The 17,879-nt window shown below is 40.3% G+C and overlaps 1 protein-coding gene across 2 annotated transcripts in view; it reads left to right on the top strand.

Moving 5' to 3' along the window:
* Window positions 1-17,879, top strand: part of LOC117534730 (zinc finger protein 678-like) — a 101,459-nt gene that overhangs the window by 14,502 nt on the left and 69,078 nt on the right. The window lies entirely within an intron of this gene.

Raw genomic sequence — 17,879 nt, 5'->3', positions numbered from 1 at the left:
CCCTTTAGGGGCTTCGTACAATACAAATGCAAATACTTTATTTTAGAAAGTAAAGTCCTTTCGAGTCATCCGTCTCAAGCCTAAGTCAATTTTCAAGTCATGAATACCAAGTCAAGTCGAGGATTTTATCAATATTAGTCAAGCAAGTCTCAAGTCCAAAAATATGCGACTCGAGTCAAGTTATGTGACTCGAATCCAACCACCTCTGGTATTTACTGTGGTTAGAATGTTGCTGTTACTGTATCTAATATAATACAAATATAATAAACACAAACAGTTAGTAAAAGTAGTATTCCGTTAACTCAAGGTTTATATTAAGGGAGTTTTTATTGTGTTAACTGGTTATGTTTTTATGCTTTTTAGATTTACTTTCTCTCTTTCTCTGTCTGTCTGTTCTAGAAACCAAAAGGAAGAGAGAGACGTCACAGCTGTCAGCAATGTGATAAATCCTTTACAACACCTGAACATTTAAAGTGCCACCTGCGTATTCATACTGGAGAAAAACCGTACAGCTGTGAACAGTGTGGGACAACTTTCACTACATCAAGTGTTCTCAAAAGACATCAACGTATTCACACTGGAGAAAAACCGTACAGCTGTGAAGACTGTGGGAAAACATTCAGGGAATCAGGTAATCTCAAAAAACATCAACGTATTCATACTGGAGAAAAACCGTACTGGTGTGAAGAGTGTGGGAAAACATTCACTACATGTAGTTATCTCAAATACATCAACGTATTCACACCTGGAGAAAAACCGTACTGGTGTGAAGAGTGTGGGAAAACATTCAATACATCAAGTTATCTCAAAACACATCAACGTATTCACACTGGAGAAAAACCGTACTGGTGTGAAGAGTGTGGGAAAACGTTCACTACATCAAGTTATCTCCAAAGACATCAACATGTTCACACTGGAGAAAAACCGTACTGGTGTGAAGAGTGTGGGAAAACGTTTTCTCAAAGTTCTCAGCTTAAAGTCCACAAGCGAATCCACACCGCATAGTTTTGAACAACTATGAGAGCCAAGCTAGCTGTTTCCTCCTCCTGATGTCCTGAGAGCTGTATTATTATATTTGAAGAGTCTTTCTGAATTGAAGTCTGACTAACAGACTTCAATTCAGAGTCAGTCTCGTTTAATGTCCCTGGACAAGCCCTGAGGTCCTCTTCAGCTTTTTAAATATCCCTAAATTCCCCAAAATAAAATGGGTGAGGCTTTTATCCACTACGCTCCCAAACTGTGGAACACCAGGAAATATCAGAGGCTCAGTGGACATTTTTTAACGCCTTCTCTTTAGATTAGCTTTTTATTAGCAACCCCCCACTTGAAATGGTCTTTTAGTCTTTATTATTTACCTACTTTTATATTGCTTTATTTATGATAAAAGAAGGGTTTTATCTTATATTAGTCATTTAACAGTTTCAATAACATTTATTTTTATGTTGGTTTCTTTATATTTTAATCGTTTAACCTTTATTAGAATGATGACGTTTTTATTACTATTCATTCATATTTGTATTTCTGTTGTACCTATATGTTCACTTTATTTTATAGGGTTTTATATTATTGAATCTATTCACTGGTCTTGTGTCTTATCTTTCCGAGATAAATCGTAATTTTGTTTTCATAATCCTTAGATATGATATTATTAGTATGAGTATTATTGATCTTAGTAAGAGTGTGAGAAAAAATTCACTACATCAAGTGATCTCAAAACACATCAACGTATTCACTCTGGAGTAAAAATCGTTACTTTGAAACGTTTTCTCAAAGTTTTCTCAAAGTTCTCACCTTAAACTCCACAAGCTAATCCACACCGCATAGTTTTGAACAACTATGAGAGCCAAGCTAGCTGTTTCCTCCTCCTGATGTTATGAAGGTAGATATGGTGCAAAATGCGAGAGAGCGTGTAAAACCTGATGTGAGCACTTGCAGAAAAGAAATCTGAGCTTGTGTGCATACATTTACACTTGAATAAAATCTGTGAACCAAATTTGAAGTCACAGAAGAAGAAGAAGAAGAAAAAAAGTTTTGTAGCTTGTAGAAAAAACATGAACTTCACTTGCAGAGAAATATATATATTTTAAATATATTTTCCATTACAACTGCAACTTGGTTATTACAACCTCTCAAATCAGTCATTACAACTTCACGAATCTGCGGCCTTGACTTTTGCTACACTTCTTGCGATGAATGTGTCGCAAAAGTAATATTAACCTGTAGATGTAGGGGGAGCGAAGGGGCGGAGCTATCAGAATTACGAGGCTCTCGGGTCAGACACAAGTGACTACTGTTGCCCCTTTCACACCAACGCAGCTCCCGTTCTAGCTCCGTGCTTCGCTCAAGTGTAAATGTATGCACACAAGCTCAGATTTTTTTTCTGCAAGTGCTCACATCAGGTTTTACACGCTCTCACATTTTGCACCATATCTACCTTCATAGATTTTCTGAGAGCTGTAGTTATATTTTAAGAGTCTTCCTGAATTGAAGTGTGACAAACAGACTTCAATTCACAGTCCGTCTCGTTGTATGTCCCTGGACAAGCCCTGAGGTCCTCTTCAGCTTTTTAAATATCCCTAAAGTCCCCCAAAATAAAATGGATGAGGCTTTTCTCCTCTACGCTCCCAAACTGTGGAACACCAGGAAGTATCAGAGAGGCTCAATGGACATTTTTAAATGCCAGCTAAAGACACATCTCTTTAGATTAGCTTTTTATTAGCAACCCCCCACTTTAAATGGTCTTTTAGTCTTTATTATTTACCTACTTTTATATTGTTTTATTTATGATATAGGAAGGGTTTTATCTTATATTAGTTATTTAACAGTTTCAATAACAACATTTACTTTTACGTTAGTTTCTTTATATTTTAATCGTTTAACCTTTTATTAGAATTATGTCGTTTTTATTACTATTCATTTGTATTTGTATTTCTGTTGTACCTATATGTTCACTTTATTTTATAGGGTTCTATATTGTTGAATCTATCCACTTTTCTTGTGTCTTATCTTTCTGAGAGAAATCATAATTTTGTTTTCATAATCCTTCTCCTCTGGGCTGCTTGTGTGACGTGTGCAGCATGTGTAGTGTGGTGTCTCTGTATGAGACCTGTTAGTTTCACTTCACTTGTTAGTTCATTGTTTGGAGATATGCTCCAGTTTGTCTTCGTGCATGGAGTACTTCAGTCACTTTCTTTTAGGAGAAAGTTGTTCTCAGTTCATCTTAAGTTTGTTTTGTAAATTGGCTGGTGAGCCTTCTTCCTTTTCAAAGAAATAAACCTTATCTACTAATTTTGCCAAATCAGTTTCCTCTCTACCGGTTATTTTTATATTTTGTAACTTCCCTTTGTACCCCTAGTTTAGGAGGGAACGTAACACTGTATTTCAATTTGTATTATCATACCTTTTACCTCCTTGTGTATCTTAACCTGTTAACATGTTATATTTAGCTGCATGTATCTGTAAAGGTCTTAATATCTGAGGGGACTTTCTTGTTTATTGAACTATCATCAATCAATGTTTATTCATATAGCCCAATATCAATAATGTTACATTTGTCTCAGTGGACTTCACAGTTTGTACAGAATATCAGTATGACAATACAACACCCTCTGTCCTTAGATCCTCTGTCCTTAGACCCTCACATCGTACGAGGAAAAACTTCCAGAGTAAACACAGTTTAAAGGGGAAAATGGGAGAAACCTCAGGGAGAGCAACAGAGGAGGGATCCCTCTCCCAGGACGGACAGACGTGCAATAGATGCCGTGTGTACATTGAAAAGATAATACATTTGCAACATAGGTAGTCCAAATGTTTGGAAATGCATGTGTGTATAATAGGAAGATGAATCCACAAGGATATCCATCCAGGACCTATGATCCAGGACCACAGCCACGACTCAAGATCCAGGACACAGGACCGCAGGATCATCCATGTCTCCGGATCCCGGCGTATATAGACACCAAAAAGAAAGAAATTTGGGGAAGCTGGGTTAATCGGAACATGAGAGTACACAGGTATAGACAGAGAGAAGGAAGAAGTAAGATGTCCCCCGACAAACTAAGCCTATATCAGCAAAACTAGGGGCTGAATCTAATCAGCCCTAACTATAAGCTTTATCAAAAAGGAAGGTCTTAAGCGCACTCTTAAAAACGGATAGGGTGTCTGCCGCCCGAACACAAACTGGAAGCTGATTCCACAAATGTGGAGCTTGATAAGAAAAGACTCTGGCTCCCATTGTACTTTTAGAGACTCTAGGAACAACCAACAACCCTGCATTCTTGGAACGCAATGCCCTAGTAGGACAGTAGGGTATAATGAGTTCTTTAAGGTAAGATGGCGCCTGCCCATTAAGGGCTTTGTAGGCGAGAAGAAGAATTTTAAATTCTATCCTGTGTTCTATAGGGAGCCAGTGTAAGGCAGCCAGAACAGGAGTAATGTGGTCCCTTTTCCTAACTGGTTAGTACACGAGCAGCAGCATTTTGAATCAGCTGAAGCGACTTGACTGACTGATCAAATATAACACCAAGATTCCTTACAGTCTCACTGGAGGCCAAATTAATGCCATCCATAGTTAGTATATCTTTAGATAATTTGTTTTGTAGATTCTTCGGGCCAAGTACAATAACTTCAGTTTTGGTCGTTGTTACGTGCCGTAGTCTTTGTGTGTGTGTGTGTTTTTCTCTCTCTCCCTCTGATTTCCCCAGGTGCAGCCTGATTGTCCTCAGGTGCAGCCTCTCCCCAGGTGCTCCCAATCTCCAATCCGGGCCTCCATATAGGACAGGAGGAAGGTTGCAGTCGCTCTCCCCTTCTCCCCTGGCTGGATGTGTGCAGCGTGGTGTCCATGTCTCCAGTATATATTTTTGTATCTAGATTTGTTTTGCAAGTTGGCTGGTGAGCCCTTTTTCTTTTTGTTAATTAAAAGACCTGCTTATGGCTTCAGAGATCAGTTTCCTCTCCTTTTTCTCTCGGCCGGTTGTTTTTTCGTGCTGTTACTTCCCTTTGTGCCCCTGGATCTAAAAGAGAACGTAACAGTCGTGTTGAACATCAAAAAGTTTAAGGTCATCCACGTTTTTAAGTCCTTGAGGCAATTATTTATGATTAATTTCATCAGGCTTGATTGATAAATATAGTTAAGTATCATCCACATAACAATGAAAATGTACAGAATGATTCCTTATAATATTGCCTAACGGAAGCATATAATGTGAACTAAATAGGTCCGAGCACTGAGCCATGTGGCACTCCATGGCTAACTTTGGTTTGCGTGGAAGATTCATCGTTGACACGTACAAACTGAGAGCGTTCAGATAGATAGGACCTAAACCAGCCTAAAGCAGTTCCCTGTATGCCAACTAAGTGCTCTAGTCTTTGCAAAATACTGCTGCTGGTTTATAAAGCTTTGAATGATTTAGGCCCAAAATACATTTCTGACCTCCTGCTAAATTATGAACCATCCAGATCTCTCAGGTCTTCAGGGACTGGTCAGATTTCTGTCCCCAGAGTCAGAACTAAACATGGTAAAGCAGCGTTCAGTTATTATGCTCCAAATATCTGGAACAAACTCCCAGAAACCTGCAGGTCCGCTGCAACTCTGACTACTTTTAAATCCAGGCTGAAGACTTTTCTTTTTGTCGCTGCTTTTAATTGAACTATTCACATCTTAGACTGCACTGTAACTTTTATCCATGTATTTTTTCTTTTAATGTTTATTTTATTAGCTTTTCTTTTTAATGACTGATTTTAAATGCCATTTTATTAATGTCTTTCATTTTTTGTAAAGCACTTTGAATTGCCTTGTGTTGAAAAGTGCTATATAAATAAACTTGCCTTGCCTTTGCAATAAGATATCATGGTCGATAGTATCAAATGCAGCACTGAGATCGAGCAAAACAAGAATAGAGACAAGTCCCTTGTCAGAGGCTATTACGTAAAATGTCATTTGTGACTTTAACCAGAGCTGTCTCTGTGCTATGATGTGTTCTAAAGCCAGACTGAAAATCTTCAAATAAATCATTGTTTTTTAAGTAATCACACAACTGTTTTGCGACCGCTTTCTCAAGAATTTTTGAGAGGAAAGGAAGATTAGAAATAGGTCTATAGTTGGCTAAAACCTCTGGATCGAGTTTGTGCTTTTTAAGAAGCAGTTTTATCACTGCTACTTTGAATGATTGTGGAACATAGCCTGATGATAATAAAGACATATTCATAATATTTAATAAATAAGTGCTAATTAATGGAAAAACTTCCTTCAACAGCTTAGTTGGAATTGCGTCTAACATAAGATGGTTTAGAAGAGAGAATCATTGAATTTAATTGTTCAAGGTTTATGGCTGAAAAGCATTCTAGTTTACTTTCTAGTGTAATATTAGAACTCACGTTTCCGGGAGCTGTTGATAACACTATACTGGTCAAAGGCAAGAGGTCATTGATTTTGTTTCTAAGAGTAACAATTGTATCGTTAAAAGCACATAAAATCATTGCTACTGAGTGCTATGGGAATAGAAGGCTCAATCGAGCTGTGGCTCTCTGTCAGCCTGGCTACAGTGCTGAAAAGAAATCTTGCATTATTCTTATTCTCATCTATTAATGAAGAGTAGTAAGCTGCTCTCGCTTTACGCAGTGCTTTCTTATATTCATTGAGAGTAATATGCCAAATTAAACGAGATTATTCAAGTTTAGTGGAACGCCATATCCTTTCAAGTTGTCTCGACTTTTGCTTTATTTGCGGGTTTCGGCATTATGCCATGGAGCTAGTCTATGTTGTTTTCTTTTTTTCTTTTTCAAAGGAGCAACAGAGTCTAATTTCATTCGCAGCGCATCTGTAGCACTATCAACAACATGATCAATTTGGGGTGGTGTACATTTTGTATAAGTTTCCTCCCTTACATGCAGACATGCTATCGAGTTAAGTATTGATGGAATCTCTTTCTTAAATTTGGCTATAGCACTAACAGATAGGTTTCTGCTGCAGGAGATTTTGACTAATGCTTTGTAGTCTCGTAACAGTACTTCAAAAGTTACTAAGAAATGGTCGGATACTATGAAGAAATGTTTTACTATGCCGTGTTTCAGCCATAGTTTTCTAATAGCCTTGTTATTCCATATATCAAATATTATATATCCATGGTTAAACTGCTAGCCTCGTTAAGCTGCAATCATTTCATTATTATTAATAATAATACTTAAAATAATAATAATAGAAAAAATAAACATGGGACTGGTATAACAGATATTAAACATTGGGAAAAATGTTTTTGTTTGTAATAAAAGGCATAAAACACATCCAGTAAAAGATAGGATAAAACACCAATGAAAAACAGCTACAAACTCACCTCCTCCGACACCCCAAAAGCCTGTCGGAAAAGGTGAGTCTTTAGCTGCCCCTGAAAAACCTCCAGTGAGACAGAGGTTCTCAGTTACTGGGGGAATTCCTTCCATAGGGGCCACCGCCTCAAAGGCACGGTCTCCCTTAGTTTTTAGCCTGATTCGGGGCACCCTTAAGAGGCCTTGCTCAGAGGACCTCAGGGCCCTGTGAGGGTGGATAAGGTGGTTAATGTAGGCGGGGGCTTGGCCATGGACAGCTCTATATGTGTAAACCAATACCTTACATTGGGTTTTGAGATGGACAGGGAGCCAGTGCAGGGCAGAAAGGATCGGAGTGATGTGGCATGTTTTTTCGGAACGAGTGAGTAATCTGTCTGCAAAATTTTGGACCTGTTGTAGCCGGTTTATTGATGTTTTGTTGAGGCAGGAGAACAGAGCATTACAGTAATCAAGCCTGGATGAAATAAAGGCATGGATAGTCATCTCCAGTTCTGCATTGGATAGAAAGCCCCTGAGCTTGGCAATGTTCCTGAGGTGGAACAAACAGGTACGGGTCAGGAGTTTGATGTGTTTGTCTAGTAGCATAGACTGATAGAAGGTTACACCAAGGTTTTTTATGTTTGCCCTAACGTTACCACTAAATGAACCCAGGTGGCTTGCTACCTTAGTGGCGATGTTATCAGCCGCTGAGATCAAGATTTCTGTTTTTGATGCATTGAGCTGAGCTGTCGGAAGTTGCTTGACATCCACTCCTCAATTGCAGACAGACATGTAATCAGGGTGTTTAAATTCTCCGTTTTGACGGGTTTGAAAGAGAAATATATCTGGATATCATCTGCGTAACAGTGATACCAGACACCCTTGAATTGGCTAATTAAGGGGCCTAATGGGAGCATGTAAAGGGCCAAAAGAAGGGGGGCTAAAACAGAACCCTGGGGCAGGCCGCAGGATAGGGGAGTGCTGTGTGATGAGAACGGGCCCACCGCCACGGAGAAACTTCTCCCACTGAGGTACGAGGCAAACCACTGGAGGGCAGACCCTGAGATGCCTACCCACTCCCTGAGTCTATAGCATGATGGCGTGGTCCACTGTGTCAAACGCCACACTCAGGTCCAACAACACCAGAACCACGCAATTACCTGCATCCGATGCCATCATAATGTCATTGGAAACACTGAGTGATACAAATAAGAACTAAATCCATTATTGTTTATTATTGTAATGATTTGGTTTAACTTTAATGGTATATGAGAATTGCAAGAAATAACACCTCACTACAAATGAATGACTCAAGTGTCTGTTCATTTGAAAACAAATCAATACAAGGGGGGTTGAATCCTATACATGTAAAAGACAGAACCACTTATTACTTTTCAAAACTACTTCCGTCTGTGCTCTAGTTTGCATTCATAAATAATTCACAAATGTGTTTAATCGTTAATGTCAGATATGTACTAAGTAAATACATTTGTTCCTGCTCAAGATTAGATTCAACTTTATTGTTATTGCACAGATTACAGGTACTGAGACAACGAAATACAGTTTAGCTTCTAACCAGGAGTGCAACAAGCAGTAAAGTGAAAAGTAATGTACACAATCTACAGAATATAATATAGAATTAATTGAATGATGAATAAACAGTGAGGGGTATGAATACACTAGATATACACAGCAGCCTGTGAGCAGTATGAACTGTGTATGAATATGCTAAGATATATAAAGTATGAAAAAGGTAAGCAGTGCAAGTATAGTATATAATATATCGATATTAATTTCATGATGATAAACATTGTGGAACAATGATAAAAAATGTGACCGGAAGTGGCGACATAAAACTGACACAAAACAGCAAAAAACTTTTGCGGAGCCAATTGGAGAGTTTCATCACGAGCACATGGTAAAAAACCACCAATGAGCGCTCAGCTAAGCTGGGTTAATCGGAACATGAGAGTACACAGGTATAGACAGAGAGAAGGAAGAAGTAAAATGTCCCCCGACAAACTAAGCCTATATCAGCAAAACTAGGGGCTGAATCTAATCAGCCCTAACTATAAACTTTATCAAAAAGGAAGGTCTTAAGCGCACTCTTAAAAACGGATAGGGTGTCTGCCGCCCGAACACAAACTGGAAGCTGATTCCACAAATGTGGAGCTTGATAAGAAAAGGCTCTGGCTCCCATTGTACTTTTAGAGACTCTAGGAACAACCAACAACCCTGCATTCTTGGAACGCAATGCCCTAGTAGGACAGTAGGGTTTATGAGTTATTTAAGGTAAGATGGCGCCTGCCCATTATGGGCTTTGTAGGCGAGAAGAAGAATTTAAAATGATATCCTGTGTTCTATAGGGAGCCAGTGTAAGGCAGCCAGAACAGGAGTAATGTGGTCCCTTTTCCTAACTCTGGTTAGTACACGAGCTGCAGCATTTTGAATCAGCTGAAGCGGCTTGACTGACTTCTTGGTACACCCTGATAATAAGGAGTTACAATAATCCAGCCTTGAAGTAACAATGCATGGACTAGTTTCTCTGCATCGTTTTGAGGCAAGATATGCCTGATTTTTGCAATGTTACGTAGATGGAAGTAGGCGGTCCTTGACATTGATTTTATGTGGGCGATAAAGGATAAATCCTGATCAAATATAACACCAAGATTCCTTACAGTCTCACTGGAGGCCAAATTAATGCAATCCATAGTTAGTATATCTTTAGATAATTTGTTTCGTAGATTCTTCGGGCCAAGTACAATAACTTCAGTTTTGGTCGTGTTTAACAATGAGCGCTCAGCTCGATATACCAGCGAGTCGTTTCCCATCAAGCATTTCGCTTCTTCAGCTCATGGAGAGAAACTGCTCTGCCTCGCTCTCAAGGCTGACGGCGTCTTTGTCCCGCGAAATTTCAACCTCTCATGCAGTCGAGCGTCCAGAGCTAGGGTGTTTCTAATAAGGTAAGTCCACACAGCGGCTTTGGAAAAAGCTTGCCGGCGGGCGTGTCTGAAGCTCGACCAACAACCAATCACATGAATCTCCCGCCCCTGACACACAAGCAGCGGTTTGATTGGCTAGAGCAAGTTGTATTGGCATATGATTTGATTGACTGACGCTTCCACCGAAAGCTTCAGAAGATTCAAAAGTTGAACATTGCTCAACTTTTGAATCCTGAGATGCCTGGAAATCTCCGTTTTGCTTCCCACAATGCAGTTCGGCGAAAAGTGAGGCAAAGTGACGTCACCCCATTCAAAATGAATGGGCAGAAGCATTGTAAGATTTTTTTAACGCTGCTGTGTGGAGTGGACGTACCGTCACTAGAGGCTTCTCAATACTCAAATTTCCCCTCCTCGACTCCTCGGTCCTCCGGTATTGACCAGGAAATGAATTGCAGCTCGCCATTTTGAAGGACATCTCATTTCTCTAAATGCACACCGAGGATCGAGCGTCGAGGAGCTCTAACCGAGGATACACTGATGGTTCCTCCACGGCTCCTCCGCGGATGCATTTCCGGGAACGGTGGAGGCGTGACGACGGCCGGACTTATCTCAGCCAATGACAGCTCTGCATGCATCCCCTGGATATTATTTTAGAAACTGCTTTCATCGCTACGCGATGTTTCCAGAGAGAACAGCTGTGAGGTCCGTGCAGAAAGCAGAGCAGTGTGTATAATGTATAAATATCACTGAGTATAACAGGCTCTCTTTATTTGCTTTAGTTTAGTAGATAACTACAAAGAAAGAGTCGATATTTTTCTAAAACCATTTAGTGCTTCACATAATAAAATACACAACGGCTGTAGCCTGATTATGCTTTAGGAGCTCTGTGTGTAGGAGCTAGGTAGTGTGTGTGTGTGTGTGTGTGTGTGTGTGTGTGTGTGTGTGTGTGTGTGTGTGTGTGTGTGTGTGTGTGTGTGTGTGTGTGTGTGTGTGTGTGTGTGTGTGTGTGTGTGTGTGTGTGTGTGTGTGTGTGTGTGTGTGTGTGTGTGTGTGTGTGTGTGTGTGTGTGTGTGTGTGTGTGTGTGTGTGGTGTGTGTGTGTGTGTGTGTGTTCCTCTGCTTACTTTTAATAGCCTACTTGTAAATACAACTTTTGGCCCGTAATTTCAATTCCCCATTTCAGCGACCAGAGAGAGGGGGGGATATATCCAGTCTCTGATAGTGTTACGTTATTGTGAGAGTGCTCTCATACTTTAAATTAAAAATAAATGTATATAAATATATTTGTGTGTGTGTCCGCATCTGTAGCCTGTTATTGTCTCATTATACCGCACTCTCAATGAATTCAAAGTAAATATGTGGGGGAACAATGTTCAGCTGATCTAACAGAGATACAGCGCTATGACAAAACACTCGACAGCTGATGCAGCTGTTGCCACGTAATAATGAACGGACGTCGCTTTAATATGACCGCTCAGAGGAGAGGAGTTCTCATTTATTTAAACGTCTGCTGCTTCCCCTCCTCTCTCTTCGTTTCCCCTCCTCGGTCCTCCGCTCGCATCTCCTGTGGGCGGGACTAAGTCTCGAGGAAGGGAGTCGAGGATAGGAGTCAAGGAGGGTAAATTTAAGAATTGAGAAGCCTCTAATCTCGAGTATGCTTGCTTGGTAGTACATGTACGGTGGCCGCAGGTGCAAACGCGGAACAACGTCCAACAGTACATACATAAGTAGGAAACAGCTGCAAATAATGAAATGAAAAACAAACAAATCCTGAAAACAAATCCAACAAAAAAACGCTGCATTTACAGAAATGATGCAAACTAAATACAACACACAAACCCCGAAAACAAACGCAACAGAAAAACGCTGCAAATACAAAAACACATACAAGATACAAGGTTTGTTAGAGACGCGTTGCGGCTCGCCTCGAAAGTAGACGAGAATAGCCGATCGCAGCCGGGGGATGTCTCAAAAAGCTCGCCTGAAGTCGGACAACTTTAAGGTGCATACCGCCACCTCCGGAGTCGGCTTGACTCGGTTTGCATTTATAAAGAATGCACGCGTGTTTAATCGTTAATGTCAGATATGTACTAAGTAAATACATTTGTTCCTGCTCAAGATTAGATTCAACTTTATTGTTATTGCACATATTACAGGTACTGAGACAACGAAATGCAGTTTAGCTTCTAACCAGGTGCAACAAGCAGTAAAGTGAAAAGTAATGTACAAAATCTACAGAATAACATATAGAATGAATTGAATGATGAATAAACAGTGAGGGCTATGAATACACTAGATATACACAGCAGCCTGAGAGCAGAACAGTGTGTATGAATATGCTAAGATATATAAAGTATGAAAACGGTAAGCAGTGCAAGTATAGTATAAAATATATAGACATTAATTTCATGATGATAAACATTGTGGAACAATGATGAAAAATGGGAATGGAAGTGGCGAAGTAAAACTGACAAAAAACAACAACAAACTTTTGCCGAGCCAATTGGAGAGTTTCATCAGCAGCACGGGGTGAAACCCACCAATGAGCGCTCAGCTCGAGCGAGTCGTTTCCCATCAAGCATTTCGCTTCTGCAGCCCGTGGAGAGGAACTGCGCCGCCTGGCCGCGCCTCGCTCTCAAGGCTGCGGGCGTCTTTGTCCCGCGAGATTTTAACGTCTCATGAAGGCGAGCCTCCAGAGCAAGTCGGACAAAATGACTAACCATCATGCAACGCACGAGCAAGACGTTGATCGCAACTGCGCAGGTCTCGCTTGTCTCAAACAAGCCTATAGTGTCGTCAATCAAAGAACTAGATTCCTATACCGGATCTCCTCTCTGATAAACAAAAACACCCTGAAAACTCTGGCAGGAGCACTCATTCAAGGGTACTATGACTATGCTTTCACGTCATGGTACCATAGCACCTCCAAGGCGCTAAAAATAAAACTTCAAACATCGCAAAAATAAACTGGTCAGACTACTGCTTGACCTTTCATCTAGAACCCACCTCACCTCTGCCCACTTTGACAACCTAGGATGGCTTAGAGTAGACGACAGAGTACAGCTACTTGCAATGGGCCTGGTCTACAAGATCCACTACACCCCTATGGTACCCATGTACATGTCAAAATTCTTCCCAAAGGTCAAGGAATACCATGATCATAACACCAGAGGGAGCTCCACAAATCATGTGAAACCCAAAAAAGGCACAAAAAAGGGGGAATACACGTTTCGCAATTATGCCACATCAAGGTGGAACGCTCTTCCCACAACTGTAAAGGAAAGTAAAACTATACTTACCTTCAAAACCTCTCTTAAAGAGCACCTTCGGGGGAGAGCATTGCAAAACTGGCCCCGGTAATGGTACAAATCTCAACCTGTCGTTCAATGGACAGCTTCCCCCCCCCCATCTATGTATATACTCGCATTTTAGACTCTGTTACTAACTGTATATCTGTAGACTTGGTATGTCTTAAATGTCCGGTTAGGATGTATTAGAACAAAATCTAAAATAAAAATTGTAAATAAGCCATCTGTATGTCAAATATGTCTTAAATGATATGATTGATTGGAAATGGGGGACCCTGATGTAAACAAGACGAAAGTCTTTCTCTGGTCTGCATCCCCTTAACAATTGTATGTTTTGAGCTGTACTGTACTGTACCCAATATACAAGCTGTTAATAAACTTTTCAATCAATCAATCAATCAAGCGAGGGAACGCCCACAAAACGTCACATCCGGTTCGCGCTGAGTGGGAAAACAAACCGGCTTCCATAATGCCCAGGAGCTGCTGTGTTCCCCTTTTGTACAACTAACAAGCTTAAAAATCAAAATCTAAAATGTTATATTTTGCCCAACGGGAGCACAGAGCCCAGGAGAATATGGGCTCAGAACAGTCTAATAATACACACATGCACACAGAAGGATTCAAACTTGTATTTCCGGATCCATACTTGTGTTTTTCAATGCACACACAAATGTATTCCGTTTCATATACATGTAAATAAAATCCAAATACACAAAAAAGTTTTACATGTGTATTTTTGATCCTCACTTATTAGTTTCCCGTTTAAATCCCCTGAACCTGCAAACACAACCAGCTTCCTGTGCACGGATCGCTTTGCATTCGTGTGTGGGTTTTTTTAGACTCCCCTGACGGTCAGCCGATTCGTACTTGTACTTTTTTCTATCTATAGCCAATCAGATGTCTCCTTCATTCTAAGCCAATCACATGAGCTGTTGTGTAATCAACAAGGATAATCTGGTGTTTTTGAGTTGATGAGTAGTGCAGATATCACTGTAAAATCAATCGACAGTAAAGAGAATACTCACTTCCGGGTGTAAAATCCTCCGTTATCCAATGGGAATGGACGCTCACATTGCTCTCCGTAATACAATAAAGGGGACATGATCAAATCGGAATATAATGTTCTTTTAAAAAACGTTAACTAAAAGGGAACAATCTATTGGACACAGCTGAAGCTCTGGCCTTCCTTAAAAACTAACTAATTTAATAAAAATCACAGTTGTATTACACACAATGCACTGTTTTTTGAGAACAAAAATTCGTAAATAATGCACCATAATACATTCTGACGAAAAATAAAAATGATTATGAATACAAATAAAATAAAAGAAGCCTCCCGCGAGTTACTACAAGCTATAAAGTAGATTTAAAAAAAAAACGTTTTAAAGAATAAAAGCTCACTGCAGGACGTTGTAGAAATGCGTGTGTGCACCACGACAAAAGAGCCTCATTCACTTTACATTGGGGTTGTTTGCGTGGTGCAGACACGTAACTGTAACAAAGTTCGTGAGTCCACCACGCAATGCAGTGTTAAGGAGTCGTGGTGGAGTCACGCATTCTGGTGAGATCAGGTTGGTTATTTACGGTAAATTGATTTATGACTCCCGCCTAAAGATTGTTTTAATCAGTGACGGAGCAGGCCCGGTAGACAATGGCAGGTCCGCTACCTAAGAAATCTAAAATAAATGTTCGGACATTCCAGCCCTCGTGGACAGAAGAGTGGGGTTTTGTGTTTCAGAAGGACGTGCTGTGTGTATTTTATGTCTGGAAAATGTTGTCTGCCGGACGTCAAGTGTCAAACGGCATTCTGAGACCAAACACAAGACAACTTTCAAGGATGAGGCAGACAAGGCTGAACCCATCAAACGTGCCGTGTCTGGTTATGGGAAACAGGCAAACACTCTCAAAGCCTTTGCCACTGCTAACAATGATTCTACCGAAGCAAGCTATCGCATTGCTCATTGCATCGCGAAACATGGAAAGCCATTCACTGACGCTGAATATATTAAGGAGGCGTTCCTCTGTAGCTCAGAGGTTTTGTTTAATTCCTTACCAAACAAAGAGACAATAAAATCAAGAATAAAAGCAATTCCAGTGTCAACCAGATCTGTTGAACGACGCATCGAGGAACTGGCAGAAAACGTTTGCGCGCAGCAGACAGCTGGTTTGAAAGAAGCCACGGTATTCAGCGTGGACGAGAGCGTGGACGTGAATGACATACCACGCTTGGCAGACATGGTAAGATACTGTGATTTGACTGTAAGAGAAGAGCTGTGCTGCTTAAAACCAATGCCTGAAACAACAAAAGGTGAGGACATAGCCAAAGTTTTTATGGAGCATTTTGAGGAGCGAGGGATTGACATAAGCAACATGTTTGCAGTGACAACCGGGCGAAACAAGGGAGCGGTCACATTAATTGAGAAACAAGTCGGTCACCCCATCATGAGACTCCACTGCATAATACACCAAGAAAACCTCTGTGCAAAGATGTCAAATTCAGATCTTAACGAGGTCGTGGTGGCCACAGTGGTGAAGATGGTTGACTTCATAGTTAAGCGATCTGCTCTGACACACCGACAGTTCCAATCCCTGCTGGAGGAAATGGACAGCTCATACAAAGATCTCCCTCTCCACTCGGCAGTTAGGCTAAGCTGTGGAAAAGTTTTGGAGCAGTTTGTTGGCTGCTTTGATGCCATAAAGGCCTTGCTGGCTGAAAAAGGCCAAGACTTTCCAGAGCTCGAGGACGAGAAATGGGTCGTGAAACTTATGTTTCTCACAGATATTACTGGACACCTCAACGAGCTCAATTTGAAACTGCAAGGCGCAGGTCAAACTGTTTTGGATATGTTTGACACATGGAAGGCTTTTGTTAGAAAGCTGGCCGTTTTTTCAGATGACGTGTCCACCTCCACTGTCCGCTACTTCACCCACTTGGGAGCTGTCAACGCAGCACAGCATCAGCACAGCTGAAATATGCCAACTGACCACTCTGAAGCTTGTGTGCAACTGAAAGTGACAAAGTACGATCCGCAGTTAATGAAGCTCAGCAAAGGAAAGCAGGGCCAGGGATCACATTGACTGGTTTCTTTGTAGCACACATGACTCTGTTTATGTAGCACACATGGCTTTGCCTAATGGAGCTCTTTGTCCCGGTCTCTTTTTTTTCCTTCGATGTGGATATTTTCATAAGCATAGCAGCATTGTTATATAGTGCTCATATTCTGTTTGTTACATTTAATTCCCTTTTTTTAACATTTGATGCCCTTGCAAAACTTTGTATATGAGGGAGTCTCATTGAAAGCAGTATGCTGAAATGGCAACTGTGTATATCATTTGTTACCACAGGGCTTAAAACAAATTACATACTAAAAACGATTTGTTCAGTTTATTGCTGAAGCATTGTTGTATAGTGCTCATGTGACACTTGGGTCCTGCTTTGCTGTTGCTTTCTTGTACTTCACCGGAGTCAGTTTGAGATATCAATCAGCTTTTATTCCAAAGCTAAGAATCCTCTAACACTTTTACAGTGATCGTATAGTGGTATCATTTGTTTAGAGAAAAAGGATTCTACATATAAAGAAACCCAAATAACATTTATTACAATTTAGTTTGTAATTGTGACAATAAAGATGAATCAAATTACTTAGATGAACAGTATTCAATAAAACATTTAACAGCTCAAAATAAACATACCTGCAAACCATGGAATAGACACACAGATCCACAGTTTAGCCACAGTACAGTGAGATGTTGCTCTACAATGGAAAGTTTCACATCAGTGACGTACATGCCACATGCACTCCTCCACAACGTTAGCGGCTAGTTAGCTGGAAAACGGCTCACTCTCAGTTTATGTACAATTCTTTTAAAAAGTGATACACTACGGAATCTAAAGACATTTAGCTAAACATAATATATAACCAATAAATGCAGATAGATTATACACAGAATAGTACACGTAGATCACAATTATTATTATATTTACAACTGAGTGAACAGAGCAACAACTCACCCAAAGCTAAGAATCCTCTAACACTGACAGATTCCCAAAATGCACGACACTCAGCGCAAAAATAAAATTACAAAACTATGGCTGTAGTCCCAGTTTAACAGGATTTAATAAAACAAACATTCATTATAACGTGTTAATACTTCATTGCTTGTTTGTTTGTTTGTTTGTTGACGGCATGTAAAGTGGCCTTGGGTCCCTTGAAAGACTCTATACAAATGTAATCTATTGTTATTATTATTATTATTGATAAGGTATTTGGCTCCCTCTGGCGGTCACTAAGTGTACTCCACCACCTCACATTTTGCAACAGTACTAG

This window comes from Gymnodraco acuticeps, unplaced genomic scaffold, assembly GCF_902827175.1.
Source record: "Gymnodraco acuticeps unplaced genomic scaffold, fGymAcu1.1, whole genome shotgun sequence".
Classification (NCBI taxonomy): Eukaryota; Metazoa; Chordata; class Actinopteri; order Perciformes; family Bathydraconidae; genus Gymnodraco; species Gymnodraco acuticeps.
This window is presented reverse-complemented; position numbering and strand designations above follow the sequence as displayed.